This window comes from Rhinolophus hipposideros (assembly GCF_964194185.1).
Source record: "Rhinolophus hipposideros genome assembly, chromosome: 4".
Lineage (NCBI taxonomy): Eukaryota > Metazoa > Chordata > Mammalia > Chiroptera > Rhinolophidae > Rhinolophus > Rhinolophus hipposideros.
In genome coordinates this window covers 4,364,360-4,385,137 of record NC_138050.1, presented here as the reverse complement: position 1 = coordinate 4,385,137, position 20,778 = coordinate 4,364,360, and the positions used below count along the sequence as shown (strand labels likewise).

The following is a 20,778-nucleotide window of genomic DNA, read 5'->3' as shown; positions in this document are numbered from 1 at the left end:
GGCAGGGTTGTGGCCCTCCCCTCCATGACCTCCGCTAATAGCCACCCTGAGGGTTGCTCCCTTGTCCTCCAGCTGTCTCTCCCGTGGTCCATTTTGGGGACCTGTGTTAAGAAATGGGAACATGTGTAGAGGACAGGGGCCCATGCCACACGTCAGACCCACCACGTCAACCTCAGCCGGGACAGCCGGGACCGTGGGCAGGGAAGCCACCCGTCTTCTCCTTGTAGGGGGAGAAAGCTCAGCTCCAGAGGGGCTTGGCCACAGGTATCCTGGTTACTGAGCAGTGTCAGCATGACGAGGGTCCTCAGGAACATAGGCCACTTTCAAACAACAGAGAAGGAACCCCCTTTAACATTGGAAGCCCTTCAGTGAGGTGGGAATATGGCAGTGCCAAACCAGACCCCACAGCAGGTGACAGCTGGGGAGACACAGCAAAGCGGACTGTTCAGCACTCCCCACTGCTTGTCCCGCTTCCTCCTCAGGTCTGGGATCTGGAGGCTGCCTGTGGCCTGTCCTCCAAAGCCAACGGTATTGGGGGGAACCAGTGGCCTGCTTCTACCTGCCCCGCCCAAGAGCCCAGTGGCCACAGATGCCCTTGTGGTCCTCACCTGAGACTGAGGTATGAGGTCCCCTCTTGGCCCCACGTGGTCAGCTGTCTGGGGTTGCTGCTGAGCCCAGTGCCACTCTTGCAAATTTCCACCTAATGTGCCACACAGTCAAGGTCTCTGTGCCAGCTTCCAAGCTCAGTGCCATGTCCTTAGCTGGCAATATGCATTTGGTGAGCTCTGTTTGACACGTCCCAGTCATTACTTCAGTACCACTTCCCTGTATTGTCCCAAAGCCTGGAATCTCTCCCTGAGCCCTAGTCTCCCCCTCTTGTGAACCATCCAGGAAGCCCAGGTGGCTGATTCAGACCCCACTGCAATCCCGTTGCCACAGCAATGCTGCACATCCAAGACCCTGTCCCTAAAGCGCAGCGGACTTACAAGGACAGCGTGCGTCCAGGTGCAAAGGCAGGTCCCTGGGGAGGGCTCCCTCATGGGCTCCCCAGTCCGGGGCCTGAGTGTCTGGGAGCTTGAATGCCATGAAGACCCTAGTATCCCTTCCTGGGTTCCTTGGCACACCTTTGCCACATTGCCATCACCTCCATGGCAAGGAAAATAGGTGCCTACCTGCCTGACCTGTGCACACCCAGAGAGGTCGCTGAGAGGCTCCTCCCGTGCACTGAATGTCCACTCCAGAGGCCTGACTGGCCTGACTGTACTTTGGAGCCAACAGGCCCTCTGACTCTGAAAGTGGGAATGAGACGGAAGTCCTGGTCCACACAGGCCCACTCTCAACAGCCCTGCCCTACCCCCGCTGCTCTGTCACATTCCTCATGCCCTCAGGATCTGCAGCGTCTAGAGAAGGCAACTAAAGGCAGGCAGTCGTCTAGAGAAGTAAGCAAAAGACACAGGAAAACTTTTCCACTGCATATTGTAATTTTCAGATTTCCATCCCTACCTATATGATAATGGCAACTGGATTTCCTGAGCTGAAAATGATGGTATGTGGTCTTGAAAAATGGTTTTGTTTTCTCTTGTTTTAATTTGTGAACATATGTGTTTATTGTATTTGGTGATTAAATCACACATCAAGAACTGACCTTATGAGAGAGTGACCAGATTTCGCAGCATTGGAGCTATACCGAAACACCCAGAATGTATGGCTGCTGCCTGGTGTATGCCCCTTCCTTGTGTGTCCCCTGAGGCCATGGGAAAGGCTCTCTGGTTGCTGCAGCCAGGCCTGGAAGCTGTGGCTTGTCACTCAAGATGCCAAAGCCACCAGCTGAAACCTGGGCGTGGGTCAATCAGCTGCTGTTTGTCCTACACAATGTCACTGTGCAGAATAAACAGCCTGCTTGATTGGGGTTTGTTCAGAGCAAGTGTCTGAAATTCCACCACATGGCAGAAACAGTCTTTGTCTCCAGCGCCGACACTGCGGTGCCAGGTGACGGCTGCCTGATCTTGGGAGCTTTGCGATCTTGGTCAAGTTCCCAGCCCTTCTCAGCCTTCTGGTGGTTTCCTCATCTGCGAAGTGAGGAGACTCAGCTCCTTCCCCTCAGACAAGGTCTCCAAAGAGGACACAGAGATGGCCAACAGACACATGAAAAAATGCTCAACATCAGAGACATGCAAATAAAAACCACAATGAAATGTCACCTCACCCCAGTCAGAATGGCTATCATCAACAAGACAAACAGTCACAAGTGTTGGAGAGGCTGTGGAGAAAAAGGAACCCTCATACACTGTTGGTGGGAATGCAGACTGGTGCAGCCGCTGTGGAAGGCAGTGTGGAGGTTCCTCAAAAAATTACGAATAGAATTACCATTTAACCCAGCAATCCCTCTCCCAAAAAATGTGAAAACATTTATTCATAAAGACACATGTGCTCCAATGTTCATTGCAGCTTTGTTTACGGTGGCCAAGACATGGAAACAACCAAAATGTCCTTCGATAGATGATTGGATAAAGAAGTAGTGGGATATATACACAATGGAATACTATTCGGCGGTAAGAAAAGATGATATAGGACCACTTGTGACAACATGGATGGATCTTGAGAGTATAATGCTAAGCAAAATAAGTCAGACAGAAAAAGCAGAGAACCCTATGATTTCACTGATATGTGGTATATAAACCAAAAACACAAAAGAACAAGACAAACAAATGAGAAACAAAAACTCATAGACACAGACAATAGTTTAGTGGTTACCAGAGGGTAAGGAGGGTGGGGGGAGGGAGATGAGGGTAAGGGGGATCAAATATATGGTGATGGAAGGAGAACTGACTCTGGGTGGTGAACACACAATGGGATTTATGGATGATGTATTACAGAATTGTACACCTGAAATCTATGTAACTTTACTAACAATTGTCACCCCAATAAACTTCAATTAAAATAAAGAAATAAGTCAGACAGAAAAAGCCGAGAACCACGTGACCCCACTGATACATGGTATATAAAACTGAAAACAACAAAGGAATAAGACAAGCAAATGAAGAAACAAAAGCTCATAGACACAGACAATAGTTTAGTGGTACTAGAGCGTAATGGGTGTGGGGGATAGTAAAAGAGGGAAATGGGGTCTAATATATGGCGATGGAAAGAAAACTGACTCTGGGTGGTGAACACACAATGTGATATATAGATGATGTAATACAGAATTGTACACCTGAAATCTATGTAACTTTTACTAACCATTGTCACCCCAATAAACTTTAAGAAAAAAAAGAAAGGAAGGAAGGAAGGGAGGGAGGGAGGGAGGGAGGGAGGGAGGGAGGGAGGGAGGGAGGGAGGGAGGGAGAGAGAGAAAGAAAGAAAGATGAGGGAGAATATGTACGCATTACCGAGCTGCAGGCCTAGGACTTTCTCTGTGGGATGCTGTTCCCAGACTCCACCTCCGCATCCTGAAGCCCAGGGACCATCATGGGGAAGTTCCAATCATTCTTATGCCAAATCCTGTTCTTCTTCTTTTGTAATCAAATTTGTTTGGTGTAGCATTGGTTAATAATATATGAATTCAGGTCCTTGGGTTGGCAGGGGGGCCATACCCCAAGAGCACTCATGATGTTGACATGTTCTGAAATCTCCTAATGTTAGTTTGGTCATTTTCTGAATCACTGGCCTAGGCTCCAGCATTACAAGCGAGTGGCCGGGGCCACTTTTCCTTCTTCCTGCCACAGCCTAGGAATTACAGCCCCAGGGGTGTCACAGCCTGTCACCTCCTCTTCATGCTCACACTCACTCTTCACATACTTTCTTGCCTGCTTTCCGCTCCACAGATTAGCAACAACTGTGGTGTTAAGTAATAAAGGAAGTAGATGGAGTCATCGGTGGGTCAAATATTTTTTGTGATGACCCAGTCTCAAATCTGCTCAAAAAAGGTGGGTTTCTGCATAGTTTGAGCTCACCCTTGTAAAGAAGCATGTAAATCTGGAAGGTTCCAGAATCACCCAGGACTCCCAAGAAGCCAACCTCCTTACCTTCTCACTCTTCTGCACATCCCTGCCTCGGGCTCTGCCTTTTCCCTGTCCCCAACCTGGAATGTCCTGCCTTTTCCCTGTTCCCTACACTCACCTTCGCAATCCTTCAAGGTCCAGCTCTGACCTGCATGTATTTTTTTTGTTTGTTCTCTCTCAGCAAATGTGGGGTGCTGCATGGAGTCCTGTGAGGAGAAGGGGAGCTTATGCTGATTCAAGATTAATAAAGAAACACGTTTAATATAATGTTGACAAAGCTGTCTTTCTAGATGGAAAGCAAAGAGAAGTCTGCTTGTGCCTGCTTGGAAGTAAACCATAATAAGTAAGTTTATTCAGTTTGCACATAAGAGGGGTCATGTTGGATACTTAGTGGGCACCCTTATGGATACAAAGTTGGTCCTAGAGGAGGACACCAAGACAATGCAAGGTTTTCCAGAAGGAATGCGTCAAAGAACTCCCAAGGATCTTGGCTGCTCCCAGGTGATAGTTTAGGCAGCTAGGCTCTTCCAGAATCTTGGAAGTCATTCTCTGGCTGTTTAGAGGTAGAGACCAGGAACAGCACTGTATCTCTCCACCAAACGCGTTATGAAGGAATAAATCAGAGACTAGAGTAATTAAATACGGCAGCGTAAGGCGAGTAAAAAAACCCAGGAAGTTCCCTCCTGAGCACTAAAAGGGTAGAAACAATTCTTGCTCAGTTTCTGTTGGTGCCTTGCCGCCCTGGGACCCTTTGGGGTACGGGGCCCCAGGAAGGCCGCTGCTCAGGGAGTGGCATCTGTGGGCCCTGGGAACCACGGGGTGTCTGTTTCTGATCCTATAAGCACCTGTTAAAATACTGACCTTAATTTATCACATCACATTTTATCTTGTTCTTCATAAAAACAGAAGAGGTTATGTGCTTGCTCTCTTTCTTGATCACATGGACAGGCAAAATTGATTCTATGTGAAAGGGAAACATGATAAGTTAAAGCATCAAAATGTCATAGTCTGTTATTTTTCTAGGTGTATCATAGCTGTTGGATGGGATAGGAGAATAAACATGTATTTTATAAGTGAAATGTATAAAATTATGACATTTCAAAACCCTGCTTCAGATTTATCTCCTCTCTCTCTCTCTCTCTCTCTCTCTCTCTCTCTCTCTCTCTCTCTCTCTCTCTCTTCCCCCCACTTTGCTTCTCCCCCTCTGCTACCTGGTACAAGTCAAGCTGTGATGCTGACAAAGGAGTGCCTCCCTCCCTTCCTTTTTTCATCCCATCTTTCCTACCTCCTTCCCTTTAGAAAACCTCTTACCATGTTGGCTTCAGTTTCTTTCCTATACTTCTCTTCTACAGGAAGAAGTCTAAGGACTCTGCTCCCCATTCTTTGTTGGGGCACGGTGGGGGTGTTTCCCACACCAAGAAGCAAATCTCCCACACCAGCTGGGTGTCCTTATCGTTCAGCTCGGTTCTGACACTTTCTACCCAGAGGTAGCGTCAGACCCTCAGGTCCTGCAGGACGCCGTCCTCACCTCAGATGCCGGGAGCAAGCCCAGGTTGTCACCTGTGCTTCTGAGCAGCTGGCTGTAGATCGGAGTTTCCAACAACCTGCTCCTTGGATTCCATTCATTTTCTGGAGCAGCTCACAGAACTCAGAGAAACAGTTTAACTTTCTAGATTGCAAATTTATTATGAAAAGATCTCACTTGGGAGCAGCCTGACGGAGGAGCTGCAGAGGGCAAGCTATGTGGGAAGTGGTGTGGGGTTTCCACGCTCTCATCATGTGGGGGATTCCAAAGGGTTTTAGGAGCTCTGTGCCAGAAATGGGGACAGAGCATGTACTTTTTATTATAAATCACGATATCACAAAGTGCTAGCTTTGTGATATCATGATTTATAAGAAATATATGTTCTGTCTAGAAAAGCTACCAGGGGCAGAGAGGGCCTTCCCTATGAATCCAAAGCGCGTGTGCCTTCTCCTACAGTTCTCCAAACCTTGCCTGGTTTTCTGACGCGTCACACAGGCTGGCCGTGTCCCCTCCTCCCCTCGTGCAGGGGCTCCCAGTCCTGTTCTATCCTGAACTGAAGGTTACCATTCTGTCAATTGCCCAGCCTTTTAGTGTTTTCCTTCTTCCTTCTGCCTTGTCTTGATGCTCTAGTCCCTCTCGAAATGGAAAGAGAAGATAAAATGCCGTCCATCAGCATCCCTACGGAAAGAAAATCCCTTTTGGATGGCTTAGAGATGGGGAAGAGGATGAAGAGACAGGGAGTTGAAAGTGCTGACTACAACCAAGGTTTGGATCTATCTGTGCTATCTTGTTTCCCCTGCTTGCTCTGCGGAATGGTCACGGATTTCCAAAAGTCTTTAAACATCGCAAGTTCTTTATTCATCTGATGCACAGCCTAAGGCTGGCATCCTCAGGTGGTCTGAGAGCTGATGGAGACGTCTTGGCGCTGAATTTGTCCTTTGGCATTACAGGTTCTGGGACTGATGGCTTTTGTTTTGCACATGCACCCGCTGTGAGTGTTACTGTGGAGGCAGAGCTGTGCCCACCATCCGACCATCCGCGGAGAGCTTGTCAGTTGACATATGATTTGCTGCAGTGCAATCACCCGGACGTTGGAAGTGGATTGCATTTTATTCCCACTGGCACCAGGGGAATTTGCTTTGACATTTTGAAAATCTACATCACTGCTGGGGTGAGGGGCAGGGTTATGCAATGTGCCAACGCCTTCTCTCAGAAGTTGCAAATGTGTTGGCAGCTCATTTCACTGCTTGTGCGGCTTTGGGACAGGACGCACCACGTGACTTTCATCACTTCTGGAAGCCGCAGCTACACTGGCAGGATGACCTGGTGAGTCCTGGTGCCCTGTCTGGCTCTCAACCCAAACAATGGCACATGATGAGGGTCACTTTCACTCAAGAGTGCACCCTGATTCTCCTGGTCCTGCCTGCGGAGTCACAGTATCTCAAAAGCCTCTGCTGTGGCAGGACTCACGACTGAGGTCCAGGTGGAGCCAGGAGCATTGAGCTCCAGGAAGAATGATGGCCCCGTGTTCAGGCTGCGCTGTGAGGTCATAGGAGCAAATCCATGCTGCAATCCATGAATCCAGCCGGGAGTTCTGTGGTGCAGGAAAGGCAGCCCAGGATGGGGAGGGCGTGGCTTTCCTCAAAGAAGCCTCCACTTCCTGCCTCTGCCTGGCGTGCAATACTGTGCCATCCCTGGGGAGCCAGGGAGCCTCGGAGATGGCACTCCTGCTGCTCTGTGGTTAGTTAGGGGCCCATAATCAGGGGGCTTCTTGTGATTCTCATCAGCATTCAAAATGCCCCCAACTTTCTATGGCTTCCCAGGATTGAATGACCTCCCTCAAAATTGTCTGGATGCGAGCCAATAAAATAAGGGTTAAGAAAGAAAGGTCACTGTACCATCTGCAAATGTCCCACCACCCTATCTTATGCTCCCTGTAAATATTGCAAAGGCACAAATCAATAGAATACAAACCCAATAAAGTTATTCCCAAGACCCAGCCCAGTGCCTGGGTTATAGCAGCTGCCCGATACATATGTTCGCATTCAACCAGAATCTGTCAAATTCTTACTGTGTGCCAAGTGTGTGTTGTTCTGTACAGATGCAGTGCAAAAGGTCATCACGTGGTCCCTGCCTTCATGGAGCTGGCAGGTTAGTGAATGATTAGCAAAAAAACCAAGTCATGCACAAAATACCCCTGGGAAGCACTGCCATTGCAAGAGCCGAAGTTATGCAAGCGTCAGGACGTGTTAGCTCATCCAAATATTTATTCATTCAACTATCAATTTGTTCAACACTTATTTTTCAAACACTTTCATCGTGCTGTGCTTAGTGGATAAGCACAGAAGATACACAGGGGAATAAAATGTGGTTCCCGGCCGAGAATCCCACAGTCTGTGAGAAGATAAACTAAGGAAATAATAATCATACAATGTGACAGATGATATAATAATGTATAAACTGCAGAGAAGCTCAGAGGTGGAAAGTACTAACTTAGCTCTAACGTCATAAGGGATATTTTGTATCACTAGGGTTTTTCCAGGAGGTCAGGGTAGGGAAAGGCATTAGATGAGGGGGAAGGAAAGTTCGAGCCAGGTCTGGAAGCAGGAGAAGCATGTTGTTGGGAAGGCCTGTGGGAAGTCTGAGGGGCTGGACCTCAGGTATAGAGGAAATAAGGTTGGAAAGTTAAATTGGAGCGTGAAAGTCATACTAAGGTGTGTCCATCTCATTCAGGCAGTGATGGGTGGGGCACAGGAGGAGCCTAGATATCGGTGCTCACAGACCGTGAAGGTTGTGGGAAGGACAGAGCCACTGACCTTCTCTTACAACAGTCGTCCAGTGCCGCCTTCCCAGCTGCCTTCAAGAAGAAGGGGCATCTTATGTGATCATGGAGAGGTCCTCGAGGACGCTGTGATGTCTAGGGAGAAAAAATACCTGCCCAGTGCCAAGACAAGCCAATTCTCTTCACATAGAAACTGCACCCAGTGAGAAAGGTGAAAGGGACACTTTCATCTCTGCAGCACCCGTCTCAAAAGGAAAAAACATTTTGGTTTCTTGGCTTTCTGAAGGGTCCATATCTGAAAATCCTTTGGAGGAGAGTAAGTGGTTTTAGTTCCTAAGGGCACATGGAAGCCACAGTGGGGCAGATGGGTGCCCTGTGGGAAAGGAGTTGGGGGGCAGCAGCTCTGGAATTTAGACTTGGGGCTGCTGGGACACCAAATCACCTTGGCCAGTGCTTGGGTTCTGTTGTCCCATTTCCATCAACATTCAGACCCAAAGAGGCCTTTTTGCAAATCATGTTCTTGCCAGCAATGTGGGGAGGTAAGGAGGCTGCTAGGAGTAGCACATCCCTGGGGCAGGTGGTAAAACTGACCTGAAGAGATGTGGCAGCCCTCTGGCTGACCTGCATGGACACGTCCCCAATCCTTGGCCTGAGCCACGGGGGTCCAGGGGAGTCCTTGGTGTGGACAGCACAGAAGGAGGGACCCCTCTGCTTCCTCCTTCTTAGGGGTGACAGGAAGGGAAGTTAGCTGTGGCTGGCTGGGGATTCAATTTCTTGCTCTGTGCCTCTCTGTCTCTCTCTGAGAACCACGGGCACCAGGACGACACACTCTGTGTAGCTCAGTGCCCACCTTTTCTTCTTGTCACCTCCAGCTACAATGGGGAGATGATCATGTAGAAGGTCCTCTCAGGCCACATGTACTGCGAGCTGGGACCCCCAGCCCCTCTGATGGTGCAGATGGTGGAGACGTCGGCGAGGGGCGGGCTCCCGGCCACTGTGCCGACCCCAGCAGGCTTGGTGTCCTGCCAGTTGTCTGAGACGTGTCCGTTCTGGACTGCTTCCCAGGGATGGGGGCTGGCCTGGCTTCAGGTTTAACTTGAAGGATGGCAATTCCCAAAGCTGGGAGGGAGCTTAGGAGTTCAACTAGCTCAGTCCACATCCCCGGCACCCTTCCATCAAAGCCCGTCTCACGGGGAGCCGCCATCTTCAGGGAGCCCTTTTCTCCCCCACTGCCCTCTGTCCTCTGCCGAGGTGCTCGGGCTTTGTCCGGACAAAGCTCTCGCCTAACTGCTTCTTTCACCCGCTAGCAAGTCTGCTCCCCCAGCCCAGATCAGACTTCGTCTCCTGCTGTGTCCCTCCTCTGTGTGCCTTCACAGAGCTCTATGCCACCCTCATCACCAGCCTCCCCTGATGGCTCCTGGCTGCAGGGTCCTCCCATCGCCCAAATCCTCCTATTGCCTCCCACCTGGGTCTTACTACTTGTATATTCGATGGCAAAACCTTTCCCCACCCACCCTTCACACCATTCTCCCTGAGTTTTCTGCCCTTGTCCCATTTTTTCAAGGACCTCTCTCTCTGCTCATGTGATCATGGGTCCACACATTCACTTATTCATTCAAAAAACAAGTGATGACCTCCGCCTCCGTGCCAGGCTCAGAGTTAAAGCCGCTAATCGCACCCCTCTCCCTCCAAGTCGTAAGCCATCTGAAAAATACACGTGGGAGACAAACGGAGGCTCCACTTATCCATCAGTTTCATTGCTGGCTGTGCTGGATTGGAAAACTGGCAGAACCACAGCCCAGCAGCTTCGTCTCCCTACCTCCAGAGTCCAGGCTCATCGACCCCGAGGGGCAGTCTGCAGACACTCACCTGCCATCAGCCAGGGAGTCCACTGCCTCACCACCATGGAGCCGGACAGGACAGACACAGGGCATTGGGCATTTTTGCATAAAATTGGGGAATTCTTACATCTCCTGAGGCCCAACCAGCAGATGCTTAGAGAGCCACGAGCCCCAGATTACAGTCTCCTGTTTTAGGCATTTGATAACTTACCAGCCAAGGAATAGCTCTAATGACTCATTTGATCAGAAAATATCTTTAAGCTTCTCCCGTGGGCACAACTCTGGGGCACGTGGGTGGAGAAGATCAGCAGAGATGTAACACCTGGTGCTGCCCTTAAGGGACCCCGTGTAAAGTCAGAGACAAGACGTGCACACCCGACACAAGCAAAACAATGATACAGCAACGTGATCTGCCTCCCCTCACCTGAGACACCCTGCAGGGCAACGGTGAGAACTTGGAACCACTGGACACCGGGGGGTTAGAAAGAGATTTTTACTTGCAGATTTAGTATCCTATCTATTCTGAGCCCCCTTTACTATATATGAAAAGATTCTTCTATGAAGCTCTTTCTGAGAGAGCCTTAGCATTTTAAAAATCTTTGGGGAAAAGTGGTGGCATTTCCTTCTAAAGGTTTATTTTCATTGCCATTAAAATGAAAATAAAGTCACCAGCCAAGAATGCAGTGCTGACCTTTCAGCCAGCAGTTCTAATTTAAAACCCTGTTTGCAGCCGCATTTATTACTTACGGTTACGTGACTGCTGGTTCTGAGAAACTCCTTTTCTGCTCCTAAAATGCTAAACCAGCCATAGCTACCAAGAATTCATACTATGTCTGCATTGCAAAAATTGCAAAAATGAGATGGAAATATGTGCAAATTCCTCATTCTTCCAAAAAAGAGCAGCACTGTCTGTTCTTGAAGGTCAGTCCAGAACATGGCGGTCTCTTCACATGGGGTTGGCTAAGAGGTCATCGTCTTATTCGGAAAACCATCTGGATAGTTATTCTGAAGTCTGAAGTCATCTTAGTAGAGAGGGGAGCTGAGAAAGGCAGTTGAGCAAGCAAAGATGGATGAGCTGAAAACAGGTTCTTCCTGCCGACTTTTCACCGTTTTAGCTTTCCTCTTCCTTATATCGGGGGTTTAACTTCTTCCCCCACATCAAAGAGGAAGAATTCAAGAGTGAAAGAGAGAGACCAAGAGACTTCATCCAGGCTAGAACCCAGGAAATCAGTGAGCCCCCTCCTCACTAAAGCTTTTTCTTTTCTTCTTCTTTTTTTATTGTGGTAAAATACACACCACGTGAAATTTACCATCTTAATTATTTTTAAGTGTACAGTTCAGTGGAATTAAATGTATCCACACAGTTGTGCAGCCATCACCACCATCCATCCCCATAACTCTTTGCATGTTGTAAAACTGAAACTCTGTACTTGGTAAACAGTAATCCCCCTCCCCCCAGTCCCTGGCACTCACCATTACATTTTCTGTCTCTATGAATTTGACTACGCCAGGTCCCTCATATAAGTGGATTCATATAGCATTTGTCCTTTTGTGACTGGCTTCTTTTACTCAGCCTAATATCCTCAAGATTCATCCAGCTGGTAGCGTATTACAGAATTGCCTTCCTTTTTAAGACTGAATAATATTCCATCGTGTGTATAAACCACCGTTTGCTTATCCATTCATCAGTTGGCGGACACTTGGGTTGCTTCCACATTTTAGCTATTGTGAATAATGCTGCTATGAATATGGGTGTGCAAGTATATCTCTGAGACCCTGCTTTTGAATCTTTGCTTGGGTATCTAGGCACAAGTGGAATTTGCTGGATCATATCTTAATTCTCTTTTTAAATTTTTGAGGAAATGCCATACCGTTTTCCACAGGGACTATACTGATTTACATCCCCACCAGCAGTGTCCAAGGGCTCTTATTTCTCCAGATCATCGCAATGTATGTTATATTCTGTATTTTCTTGTCTGTTTTATAATACCATCCTAATGGCTTCAAGTGGCTTGATTGATTTGCATTTCCTTAATGATTAGTGAAGTGGAGCATTTTTTCATATACTTATTGGCCATTGGTATGTCTTCTTTGGAGAAATGGCCTTTGCACATTTTTGAATAGAGCTGTGTGTGTGTGTGTGTGTGTGTGTTTGTATTGAGTGTTAGAAGTTCTCTATTCTTTACTCTGTGGGTAGTCTTTTGAAGCACAAAATTTAAAAATTTTTATGAAGTCCGATTTTTATTTATTTAGTTAGTTAATTAGTTAGTTACGCCTTTGGTGTTGCTATCCTAGAAATCACTACCAAATCCAGCATTGTAAATTTTGTCCTATGTTTTCTTCTAAGAATGTTATTGTGTTGGGTCTTATATTAAGGTCCTTGGTCCATTTTGAGTTAATTTTTACATATGCTGTCAGGTAAGGATCCAACTTCACTCTCTTGCATGTGGGAATCCAGTTTTTCCAGCACCATTTGTTGAAGAGATGGTCCTGTCCATGGTCTTGGCACCCTCGCCAAAAATCATTTGACCATAGATATATGGGATTTACTTCTGGGCTCTCTATTCTATTCCATTGGTCTATACGTCTGTCTTTATGCCAACACCACACCGTTTGGGTTATTATAGCTTTATAGTGAGTTTTGAAATCTAGAAGTGTGAGTCCTCTAGTTTTGTTCTTTGTTTTCAAGTTGTTTTGGCTACCTGGGCCTCCCTGAAATTCCATGTGAATTTTAGGATGGATTTTTCTGGTTCTGCAAAAAATGTTATTAAACTTTTGATAGAGATTTCATTGAATCTGTAGATCACTTTGGGTAGTATTAACATTTTAACAGTATGAATTCTTCCAATCTTTGCAAATGGGATATGTTTCCACTTATTTCTATCTTTAATTTCTTTCAGCAGTGTTTTGTTGTTTTCATTGTACAAGTTTTTCACCTCTTTGGTTAAGGTATTTTATTCTTAGTGAAGGGAATTTATGTTGTCTGTGCCTCCCCTCTCTCAACTCCCCTGCCCCTGCCCCCTACATTACCTCCAAGGCCCGATAACCTGAGAGTAAGGTAACACTTCGCCCAAATCCCTAGCCATACATCCAGATACGAGGGAGAACACTGGGACTGAGGACCCAGGCAAGAGACACAGCATGTGGGTGACCCTCCATCCTGCCTCTGAGACCCCTCAGTCCCCCAAAGACAACTGCAAAGCCCAAAATGAAGGGCATGGGCTTCGGAGGCAAACAGACCTGGGTGTGAATGTCAGCCCCTCCACATACTAGATGTAGGACTTTGCAATGTGGTTCTTTCTAAACCACAGTCTCGGGGTCACAGTCTGTAGAACTGGGAGCATAATGTCTACCTGGGATTGTTGTGATCGCTGAGTATGGTCATGTTGAGAAAATGCTTAGCTCAGGGCTTGCACATGGAAAGTGTCCATTAAGCAGACAACCCTGGCTCTAATCATGGTCCACGTGAGGGCAGGGCCTGAGTCTGCTGTGTCCACTGTGATTTTAAGGGTACAGCACAGCGCCAGGCACAGAATCAGGCCAGAAAGAAGTTGTTGAACGATTGACAGCCTGAGTCACAGGGGACGCCATGGTGGAGACACATGGGAGCAGCACGAACACCATTATTTCCACAGCTCCTATTTACACAAGACCATTGGCCTCACCCCCAGCCTGGGCGATATACCGTGGAGCCTGCAGACTCAAGGTCAAGAGAGGTTGTTGCCACACTCCCAATAGCCAAGTAGCAACGTTCTCTGTGGCTCTTGAGGTTTGTGTCTAAGTAGGTTTGTAGGATTTTTATTCAATAGCAAATATTGCAGTTCTTTGTACTAAGCATGGTTGGCAGATTCGAGCTAAGTGGGGACAAAAGACAGCCCCTGTGTGGATGGTGCTTGAGGTCCAGCAGGAGGAAAGGAAGCCCAGGAGGTGGGGAGCTGTGTTGGGAGTTCTTCCAACCCTTAGCTGTGTTGTGAAGATCATGGTTTGACATCAACTCTGCCTAGAGTGGCCCCTCTCCCCAGTGCCCACCCCACTTCAAGATTCCAGGTCCAACAGACCTGGAGCTTCCTTCCGGTGAGAAGCCTTCTCTGACCCCATCCTTCTCCACATACTACAAAGCCCCCACCCCAGACGTGGATCAACAGTTCTCTGCTTCCCCTTCTTCCCACACCATTCAGCACGATGCCTAGTTCCTACTAGAGATTTACCAGATGCTAATAAAAAACAAGGGAATGAAAGAATGAGCATCTTCAAGGCCTTGAGTCAAGCTTTCATTTTTCTAAGTCTTCGTTTTCTCATCTGACCATTGGATTAATAATCCAATACCATGTGATATGACATGGTTTTATGTGTTGGTAAATGTTAAAGGTGATATAAAGGTTCCCTGGTTTTATTCCAATTCAGGAATTCCTAGGGAGTGGGGACCTCTTAGGAGGTGCCTGTAGGGTCCCAGGCTAAGCCCCCAAATGCCCCACCTGCTTGGGTTTCTCAGCTCTCCCAGCCCCTCCCTCCAGCCGACACCAAGTTCTTAATCCCTCTCTCTCCAAAAGTCCTAAATCCTAGGGCAATGTCGGGGTGCCCTGGGCCACCAGGGGCCTAGAGCCATCACATCTGCCTTAATGCCACCAACAGGCTGGGCTGGTTCTTGACCAGGGAGGCCACCAGCTCTGCTGTGTGAATGGCGCCTGCTGCAGGCCCAGGACAGCTCTGTGACTTGGGCAGCTGGAGCAGAGGGCGAGAGTAAGCTGTGAGCTGTGCGGGGAAAGCAACAAAACACTCCTTCTTCCCCAGGCCCAGAACAAAGTGTTTCCTGCCTTGGCTCCTGAAGACTCACGAGGCCAAGCTGGAATCAGCCGCTGCTTCCCTGATGGCCAGCAGCCCCCACCCCCCAGGTGAGAGTGAGGCCCACCCATGGTGCTGCTCTTTCTCAGACAGGCGGCTCCAGGCCGGGCTTGCCCAGGAGGGGTCCCTCAGCATTCCCCGCTCTCTCCCTCAGTCTGCTATTTCCCTCTGGCTGTCCATTCTTTCTCCTGTCCATTCTAACCCCCAGGAGCTCAGCCCTTGGGCAAAGCGTCAACACAACAATCCCTCCCTTTGCCTCCCCTGCCAGGTTCTGTCACCTGGAGTCTGTTGGGTGGGGCTGGTCCCATTGCAAACTTTGCTCCTGTAGGTTGGGCAGTGGATTGGAAATAACTTCCATGCTTCTGTTTGTTTTACTTTTTTGACACCATGCTGGATATGTGACCTGGGGACTCTGCTGGGCTCCAAGCCCTCAGCTTTATTTATCTGCACAGCATGTCTATTCACTGTAGATTAATACAGGCAGAGAGCCTGGTTCTTACTATAAATAGGATACAGCATTTCACATGTTGTCTGACAGGTAAGCTTCATCTGTAATGGGTGGCGTGTGTGTGTCTGTGATAAACTGTGTGTGTGTGTGTCTGCCTGTTTGTCTGTCTGTGATGGACATTCTGTGTGTGTGAGTGTCTGTCTGTCTGTCTGTGATGGACCATGTCTGTCTCTCTGTCTGTCTGTCTGTCTGACTGCCTGCCTGTCTGTCTGTCTGTGATGGGCGTGTGTCTTTCAGTCTAGAGACAAAGCCCAAGTAAACAGCATGGAGGTGACAGCAGGGGACGCCCTCGCCAGCGTGGCTGACCGGGAAAGTTTTTCTGTGTCCCCAACATCAGGGAGTATGGCCTGTGGGGACCTGAGTGCAGCCTCCCAAGAGCTAGCAATGAGCTCTTCAGGTTAAATACAGTTCTAGTTTAATATTCTGGTTGGTAAAATTAAATTGTGCCAGTGAGGAGGGGGTCTCTTAACCTTTTAAGGATGGATTTAGAGAAAAATATTTTCATGAAAATACTCAATGTTGGCAAGGACACAGGAAAATGGACACTCACACGCTCTTGGACAGCGGGAACTGGTGCACACTATCAAAAGGGCAAGCTGACAATAAGTATCTAATTGAACCGCAATCCTACTTCTGAGGATTTGGATGAAAGTAAGAATAAGAGATGTGCACAAAGATTTAGTTGTGAATCAACATATTGTTTATAAGAGAGAGAGAGAAGATAGAGAAAAGCTAGATGACCACCATAAGGGGAATTGATTAAATACATGTTGTTATAATACATTGAAATATCATTGAGTCATTAAACATGATGCCATATATAAAAATGTATTCAGAGAAAAATATTCATGATGAAGTTGTTAAATGGAAAACATCAGATTGCAAAACATTTTTATAGTGTGAGTCTATCTTTGTTAAAACACAGAAGTATATGAAAGTCTGGAAAGATATTCGCCAAGGTTTTAACAAACGTTCTCTCTGTAGATGAGGTTATAGATATGTTTCATTTTCTTCTTTTTTGGAAATCTATCTTTTCTAATTTTTCTGGACACATAATTCTTTAATAATAACAAAACATGTTTAAAATTTTAAAACCCTTCATATATTGTGAAAGTGCTCATTTTAGGGGGGAAAAATCAATCAGCATGTAAGGATGGAAAATTAAAAATAGTATTTGTTTCTCTGACCTCATCTATCACCTAAACTGTCATTTCTGCTTCCTAGTAACACTGTTCATGAATTTGAATTTCCATCCAGAAAGTTTCTGTGCATATATATGTGTATGTGTATCTACAGGGACACACACACACACACACACACACACACACACTCATACACAGACGCACAACAGCCATAATTTTCAGGACTTGTTTTTTTCTTTGTATCGCTTAAACAACTTTTCAAATAAACATATTTAGGTCTATTTAGCATACTTAACATTTAGCATACTTAAATAGCTATATAATATTCCATTAAACACATTTCTGTAAAGCCAATTTAGAGGTAAATATTCACATACTTCTCTTATGACTAAACATTTCCTGTCCCACCACAGGACAAGTGTAAAGGCTGAAGTAGGAGTAATTGTAATTTAGAAATAGGAGTGGTCTGCCTTGCGTTGGTCTTTACTCCAGGCACTGGGAGCGTAGCTTTTACCAGGCTATTTGAAAAATTATTTTGATTACTTGCCCACTCCTGCATGCTTGGCAAACCATAGTGAAAGCATGGGTCCTATTTGATACATCTTTGGACCTGGCATGGGGTCTTGCAGATAGTAGGTCCTCAATGAACACTTTTTAATGCATCAAGACCAGTACCTCGCTCACCAGCACGCCAATACCTCTCTCCCTGCTGGACATTCACCAGACCTGACCCCACCAGGTACGGACTGTTACACAGCAACCAGCATCATGGTGCTTAACTGCCCACCATACTCAGGTGTGTTCTTTCCTTTGATTTAGATGTGACATTCTGGTGGGCCCATGTCAGCATGGTGACATCGTGAGGACGATACATTTTAGAGTTAAAATACTTTTCACAGCTGTGATCGAATGGATCCTCTCTAAGCCCTCTGACTTCCAATAAGAAGGCTGTGTTACAATTCTGCTGTGGATGAAAACAAGATGTATATGTTGCCTGCACAGAGGAAAGGAAGAGATTGGAAATTTTACAATTTTTTGTAAACAGATGATTGTTTTCCTGGAATGAATCTGGTATATTAGTGTAAGTTTAGAAGCTTAGTACCTGTAAGACTTTTTTCACTGAAGTTGAAAGGAGTCAGGGCTAAGGATGTGAATTCTGGCCAGAAGGTTCTTACCCCCACACCCATCATCCATCAAATAGTTTGACTTATTGGGGCTGCAGCTGGGGGGTGTGGAGGAGGTGTGGTGTGGTAGGAGGCAGGGAGAGAATGGTGCCAAGAATAATTCAAAGGATTAACCTGGCTTTAATATTCCAACTTTAATTAATGGAGTACTGACTCATGGATCCAATGGACCTTCCATTATGGGGCAGCCTTGGGGCATCTCTTCTCCCCTTTTGTCTCAGTAGTTTGTAGCTGATAGAATAAGACGGAGTCTCCCTTGACCACACTGTGCACAAGTGGAACGTGCTCCTGGCCATCACCTCAATGCCAGGTCAGGGCCTCAGATGAAGCCTACACTGAGTCGTGAAGTCTCTGAGGTCAAGTGTGTTGGTCTGCTCCCACTGCCATAACAAAATACCAGACTAGGCAGCTTAAAGGACAGGACTTCATATCTGACATGTGAGCAGTTTGGGAGACTGGAAGTCTGAGATCAGGGTGCCAGCGCAGTCAGGCTCTGGTGAGGGCTCTCTTCCTGGAGTGCAGACTACCGCCTTCCTGCTGTATTCTCTTATGGCAGGGAGAGAGCTCTTTGATGTCTCTTCTTATCTGGACACCAATTCTATCAGCTCAGACCCCACCTTTTGCCCTCATTCCACCTCGATTATTTCCTTAAAGGTCCTATCTCCAAATACAATCTCATTGGGGGTTAGGAATTCAACATATGAATTTGGAGTAGGGGAGACATAATCCATCCCATCCCATAAAATCAGCTTAATTTCACAAATATCAGCAGAATCCAAGACATTTAAACTTAGAGGACTCAGCTGGACTGAAGGCAATGAGTCTGGTAAGGAAACATGTCATCCCACAGTCCTCTATTGGTGGGAACAGCTCAGGACTGGGGGTACCGTGCGGTGGGAAAGACCTAGGCTGAGGGGGCTCCTGGCTTTTCTCAGAGAGGCTATGTACCTGTCTCAGCAGGTTATCTGGTTTCCCTGGTTCATGTTTTTTAAAGCAGGTGCTAGTACTATTTTTAACCTATGCTGCGTGTTCTTAGTGCCCATTGAGTAATTTATTCACCAGGGGATGCATTTTGTCAAAGGCGTTCCCGGCTCGATTCTCCTGGATCAGTTGCCCTCGAATGATTTCTTAATGATCTGTGTAAACAGAACTGAGTTTGGTAAAGTTGACCGAAAAAGGATGAAGAAGACCTAGCAAATCTTTGCTTTAATTAGAAGACAGGTTACCTTCCCTCCTATGCTTACTACTTATTAATGTGTCTATTGTCTCAGGGACTTTGGGCAGAGTGGCCCCTGGGATATTTTCACTCCTGCCTCCTGGAGCCACCCCAGGGTGCCCTATGAGATTCTGACACACCCCCAGAGCATGCCTGCTTCCCCAGTGCGGGACAAGGCACCCCTGCTAGACACACAGGAGAGCAGGAGCCAGACAGCATGGTGGAGGAAAAGGCCAGTCCAAACTTGGTCCTGGCATACCCGAGGCCCTGTGTTTACTGTGTCACTTGCAGGCAGATCAGCATGGAATCCACACCACAGCCTGAAAGAGTCAGGGCAGGACCCACAATAAATGTCTCAAGATGCCAGGAGGGATGGGCTGGCTACAGGGGTGTGGGAGCTCATCTCCGAGTGTCCTGACTTTGTCCTCCTTTTGGCCAACAGAAAGGGTGCTTGTTGTCCATAGCCGTGGAACACGAGCCCCAGCACCACGTGCAACCCAACTGCCACATCCGAGAGACAGACACTGAAATTTCAGCCTACACACCATTAGGAAGTACATTTAAAAGCTGGGCTTCCTAACGAGTGAAAGGAGAAACGATGGCGTTAGTGCCCAAGTCTATGAAAATCAAAATCGGAGCGAGAGGTTTTGAGGGGGCCTGGAAGATGGAGACTTGATTTAGAGCTCAGGGAAATATATGGATTTCCAAGAAACTCATGCCCTTTAACAAATGGAAAAGAAGGGCATTTCATGAGCTATTGCTTGCTGGTTATGTTACAGCTCATAGCAGGACACCTGCTCTGCCAGCAAAATAATGTCCCTTAGGTTTTCCTTGGCAGCCGCCTAGAATACTGATCACACAGCATAACCTAACCACTGACTTCTGCCTAGAGACCCAAACATGTTCAAAATCGGGAATAAAGCGACCAGGCAAACATAGATCAAGGAAACCTTCTGTCTTGTCAGAGGTCTCTCACGTTTGCACGATCAAGCTCTCATAAGCGTCCCCAAGATTATAAAGAGGTGCTTTGGCAGCTCTCAGGAGCCTCGGATGTGACTACCCGGCACTATCGGCCCATTTAGAAATACAGTCATTTCCGTGTGTATTTGATACAGAGAAAATAAATGAGTTCATTAATTTTGATAGGCTCACAATTTTGGAAACAGAAGCACAGGGGCAGGGAGGTGGGAAGAGCGGAAGGAAGGGAGCATGCTGACCTACACAAAAACCTGGGCTGGATGCTATTCCACAGGGACTGAGAATCAGACTCCACGTACAGATGTGGGGAGGGAGGAGTGAGGGAAGGGGGGGAGGGGAGTGAGGGGAAATGGAGGGGGAGGGGTGGGAAGGAAGGAGAAGGGGGAGGGGAAGGGGAGCAAAGGAAGAAGGAGAAGGGGACGAAGAGGGAAAGGGGAGGTGAGGGGAGGAAGGATACTCAACAAAATCAAAACATATAACTTCCATGGTGTTTGCTCTCCAAGGGTGAGCGAGGGTGAGACAATAGACCTCACGAGTGACCTTGAGCTCCTGTAAGAAAACCATTAGGTGCTTTGATGTTTATTATTCTGTTCCATTTGATTGCAAGTACTCCAGGAAACAATCTGTAAATTCCTTCAAAGAAAAATGCGCAGAAAAAAAAGACCTGAGCCCTTAGATAGTGTCCCTGGGCCCGTTGATGGGAATCCAAACTGTGAAATTACACAACAAGGTGTTTGCAGCCCTGGTTGTGTCAGGCTC

The 20,778-nt window shown here is 47.2% G+C and overlaps 1 pseudogene across 1 annotated transcript; it reads left to right on the top strand.

Moving 5' to 3' along the window:
* The first annotated feature begins 381 nt into the window (after positions 1 to 381).
* On the top strand, positions 382 to 19,365 carry LOC308496610 (annotated as a pseudogene). The gene is made up of 8 exons: positions 382 to 411; positions 483 to 619; positions 892 to 995; positions 5,025 to 5,070; positions 6,793 to 6,852; positions 9,113 to 9,320; positions 19,097 to 19,217; positions 19,333 to 19,365. The product of its transcript is annotated as an uncharacterized misc_RNA (transcript).
* Positions 19,366 to 20,778: the final 1,413 nt, after the last annotated feature.